The sequence below is a fragment of the Humulus lupulus genome, chromosome 7 (assembly GCF_963169125.1).
Source record: "Humulus lupulus chromosome 7, drHumLupu1.1, whole genome shotgun sequence".
Lineage (NCBI taxonomy): Eukaryota > Viridiplantae > Streptophyta > Magnoliopsida > Rosales > Cannabaceae > Humulus > Humulus lupulus.
In genome coordinates this window covers 28,511,850-28,517,144 of record NC_084799.1, presented here as the reverse complement: position 1 = coordinate 28,517,144, position 5,295 = coordinate 28,511,850, and positions in this window count along the sequence as shown.

The window sequence follows — 5,295 nt, the reverse complement described above, 5'->3', positions numbered from 1 at the left end:
ATTAATGAGGTCATTCACGGCGTTCGCCTCCGACCCAACGACCGAGGGAACAGCAAATTGCTCTGCATGATCCACGCCGTTGTCAATGCAAACATAAGTACAAAACAGTAAGTTCTAACAAGAAGAAAAGGAGGACCAGGGTACTTACTGGGGGTAGCACGGAAGTGTTCACGGACAGAGAGAGGGCCCTCTACGAAGAAAAATTCTTGTTTCCAGGATCCCGTATTGGACACTGAGCCCTCTATCAAGGGGAGCTCGTTATTGGCCTTTTGCAAATAGTAGAAGCCTTTGGACTTGGGAGAGGCCATGAGGTTGTACAGGAAGTGCACCTCTTGCCCCGTAGGAGCATGTTTAGCCAGTTCCTTGAACACCACAAAAAGGCAGCTCAAGGTCAACCAACTGTTGGGTGACAGCTGAAGGGGGGCCAGGTCGAAATACTTAAGGACCGCCACGAAAAATGGGTGCAAGGGGATGGTGCCACTCGCCTTCAAAATGTGCTCGCTCAAGGCCACAAGGCCGGCCTTGGGGCGGTCAGCCCGGCATGCCTCCAGAGGGGCGTATAATGCGTACTCTGGGGGAACACGATAGTGCTTCACAATTTCTTTCAATTTATTCTCGAACACATGCGACACCAGCTCAAACGCCAGTAAAGGAGCGTCGTCCTGCTCCTGGATAGATACCTATCGACGTGCCCTCGGCATATCTGCAAAATCAAAAGAAAAATGTGAGGAAGAGACAGAACACTTAACCCTCCATTTTTTCTTCCTAGCAAGAGTCTTCCATCGAGGGTGCGACTGCGGAAGCGCTGAGCTAGGAAAAACCGAGACTAGGGGCTGAGGAGAAGCGGAGGCAGTCCCATGACAGTCATCTGGCGAGGATGGGCTGGAAGGCTCGGGCGGAAGGTGTCCCTCCATAAACTCCAACTCTCTCTGCAATTCTAAAAGGGTCATCCTAAGGCTCGCTACATGGTCACTAAGGTCTGGGGGGAAAGGTGCTCCGTCTCCTCTTGACACCGAGTCAATTTCGCTCTCCACCACCCAAATTTTACGCCTAAGTTCAGCCATGTACTCGAGGTGATGGATACGGGCCTGCCTTAAGGAGTCATAGTCCTGGCAGGGGTTTTCCTCAGGGGATTCTGAGTCTGAGGACAGGTCAATAAATTCAACCCCCGGAGGTATGTCGGTCAGGCCGTCACTGGCCATGAGACCTCGTCCCGAAAGCAAAAAGGGGTTCACGTATAAATGAGGGGATGGCTACAAAACACAAAGGAATAGGCTTAATATCTCTAGATGCAAACGTCCTTAATGGCCCACTACAGGGTATAAAAAAGAGGGGCATGCATATGGTCAAACTTACTACAAGCTCAGGCCAAGGTACCCCATCCTGAGTAATGCTAATTTGGACCCAATGAACGTGAGGGAAAAAGAAAATATACCTAAAGCAGATAAGATGGAGCGTTGTCGAGGTCGAAAGGAGGTCGAAGGCCAAAAGCACCAAAAGGTTGAATTTACGCGTCTGCAAAAATAGACCAAAAGGATGTGTTAGCCTTCAAATAGATACCCTAAGAAATTAGCTCATGTGTAAAAAAAATGAAAAATGAAATGAAAAAATAAAATAAAATAAAGGAAGCTATGGCAAAAGTGTGGTTGTGGGGGATTGAACCCCTTACCTCTTGAAAGAGGAAGGATTCTCCAAACCACTAAGCCAAGGAAGTAAGGTGGAAATAATAGGCCTTGCATGAAGGCCTATTTATAAGAACCAAGGAGAATAGTCTACAAGAGCACCTAAAGGTCCTCTCCTAGACTGGGGGGCAAGTGTGGACGCTCAATATTCCATACCCATAAAAGGTCCAAGACATGTGCTAAGGTCCCTTAAAGGCCTAAATGCATATCTGAGCCGCGGGACGCTCGGGCCATCGTCCTTTGGCAGCAGCCCCCCATCGATGGCCTCGCTCGGCCACGCCCCAGGCGCGCATCGACGGCCTCACTCAGCCACGCCCCAGGCGCGCCTCGACGACCTCGCTCGGCTCGCCTCACACGTGCACCTCCGGCCCCGTTCGGCCACGCCCCAGGTGCGCATCAACGGCCTCGCTCGGCCACGCCCCAGCGCGCACCTCCGGCCTCATTCGGCCACGCCGCAGGTGCGCATCGACGGCCTCGCTCGGCCACACCCCAGGCGCCCATCAACGGCCTCGCTCAACCGCGCCCCAGGCACGCATCGACGGCCTCACTCGGCCGCGCCCCAGCCGCGCATCGACAACCTCGCTCGGCCATGCCCCAAGCGTGCGGCCCGCCCGTCTCGCTCAGCCACGCGAAGGAGGCCTCGCGAAGGAGGCTCGCGAGCAGAATGGGAGCCACGCCATCAGGTGGCCACACGAATGAGGCCTCGCGGAGGAGGCTCATGAGTGGCATGGGAGCCACGCCGTCAGGTGGCCATGCGAATGGGGCCACGCGTCAGGAGAGCCGCGCCACCAAAGGGCTCGCAAGGAAGGCATCTCGCCTCACACACTTAGACATCTGGCGAGGCCACTTGCCTATCGCCTATGTCCATGGGTGGCCCCGGGGTGCTTCAGGCAACTTGTGCCAAGGACCCAAGACCCCCACCTCACGCCACGACCATTACATACACCAAGTGTCCCATTCCCCATATCTTGAGACCCCAATGCTTAGAGGCTCCGGTACGAGTCGAATGGAACACACTTGTACGATCTAGTACTGGGTACGGCCGTTAAGACCCTACATGTCGAGTACGGACGCCCATACCAGTGGGGTAGTGGGAATTCTGGGATAAGGGTTGTGGCCCGTACGTCTACGGCCAGGAGACAGAGTCGACACCACTACCACATGCGCCACTATGTCTGTCACCACTCCTCTGACATGGGTACGGACAAATAGTGGAGACATCCTCCAGACGCCTGCCCCTGTACTGGATGCACGACCAAAATCTCTGAAACCACTCTCCTGACAGAGAACTTATGTACCACTTGGTCTCCTGGACCACCATGTACCCAGGGCCATTAGAGCCTACAATAAAATGAACTCTAACTCCACCTGAAAGGGGGTTGGAAAATTTACTGCAGCAAGTGCTTGAGAGTGAAAGAAAGTTTGATTTATCCATTGTTGTTATGTCATTGTTCTTGAGTTATTACTTAAGTTTCTACAGCTTTTTTATTGGCTATCTTTACTTGATAATTTTTTCCAACTCAACTTAGTTGACGAGTTCTCACCGTCAACAGATGGTGTTATATGATTAATATGTATACATACTTGTATTGTCTGAAGTATTCTTATCTGTATTTGTATCTGAATACCTGGTTTAGGGCTTGACTTATTAGTCAAGGGCGGCAATAGTGCGTTGCGCGCTGGTCAAAAGGCTTAGGCCCAAATCAGTAACATACTATTATGTTGGCAAACCCTGTAATGTCCAAAATTCCCTAATATGGCTTAGTGCCTAGATTAGGGGGCCAAGAGGGCCATAATTGATTTAATGCGTTATTATGTGATTATATGCATGACTATGTGCATTGTATTATTATATGGCTATATTTGTATGTTTATGTGCATGTGTGTGATATATGGATGAGACCACATTATTATGTGGATTTATTTGAGCAATTCAGCATGAGACGATCCTAGGAAGCAAGTTAGTAGTTTGGTCATAAAGGAGTTAGTTACCAGGCTTGGGGTAAGCCTAGGGGTAATTTGGTGCTTAGTATATTACTGGGAATGACGGGGTAATGGGATATGATTTGGTAATTATTTGAGGAAATTGGGAATGACGGAAATTGAGAGGCATTAATTATAATTAACAGGGTAGGTGGAAATGACAACTTTGCCCTTGGGTGGCTTTGACGTAGTAGAATGGCCCTAGGGGCATTTTAGTCATTTTAGGCATTAGATAGGCTTGACCAAGGGAAGGTTGGCTGTAGAATGAACCAAGGAAAACAGAACTTTCTCTCTCGATCATTCCCTTTATCTCACTCGGTTGGATTTTTGAGGCAAAGTTAGAGAATTCAAGCTTGAGGATTAAGACTTGGAGTCTAGATTTGAGTTTCAGCAAGTGAAGGGATTCAGTTTATAGCTGAGGTGAGTTTTTAATTCTGTTTGTGGCTGGTTCTCCTCTGTTTTTAAGGTTATTTATAAGCTTGAGAGTTTTAGATTGTGAATTGGGTATTTTGAGGTGTGTTAGGTGTTATGAAGCTTGGGTTTTATTGCTAGATTGGTGGCTATGTGGTTTTGAGATTTGGTTTTGATATTGGGGTTGTTTGGTTGTGTTTTTGGCTGAGTTTGAATTAAGGAAAATGAAGGGGAGCTGGGTTTGCGGGGTCAAGTCACGACCGTGTTCTTGGTCACCGCGACTTGAGTGAACCCCAGAGCCTTCATTAGGCTCTGTCTGGTAGGCACTCTGCGACCCTCAAGGGCAAGTTGCGGCTCGCCCCTAACACCCAGACAGGGAGCCTGTCTGTCTGGGAGGCGCACCGTGACCCTTGGGGGCAAGTTGCGGCCCGCCTATTCTTTTTAAGCCAGGCTTAATTTTATTTGGTTTTAAGCGTGGGTTTTCGAACCTTAAGGCTCAGGATCGAATCTACTACCCATTTTTGAAGGATTCGAGGTCCTGGGGGCAGGACTTGGTCCGGGAATCTTTTATTACTCATTTTATTGATGGGATTTCACATTTGGTTGTGATTAGGTGATCGCTAAGGGCCTAAGGTCATGATCGTTCTCAAGGGTCGTTCTTAACTTATTTTACGCTCAAGTCTGAGGTAAGAAAACTGCACCCATTATGTGACATACACTATTATTGTTGAAGCATGTTGATTGCTCTATATTTGGATATCTGTTGCATTATGAATGCTTGAATGTATTGTTTATCTGAGCAACGCACTGACTTATTATTCATAAACGACAATGGTGTTAAGTACCGGTCGTGAAGCTCTGACTTATCAATCAGGATCGACAATAGTTCTGAGCGTTGGTCGTATGGAATTGACTTATGAGTCAAGAGCGGCAATAGCACATTGAACGCTGGTTGATATGATTAGATCTAATAAACAAGAGAATTATACGTTCGTCCGACCTATTGGTTGAAGAAAACTAAAGCTCTTGGCTAGTTACTCAACGCCAGGGCTAAAAGGCCCAGGTGACTTGTTAGTCAAATGGATTAGGGAACAAGATGCCAGGATGTCTTATTAGTCATCTATTCAGAGCGCATGACCCCATGATGTCTTATTAGTCATCTATTCAGGGCGCATGACCCTAGAATGACTTAGTAGTCATTAATGCCAGGCACAGGACC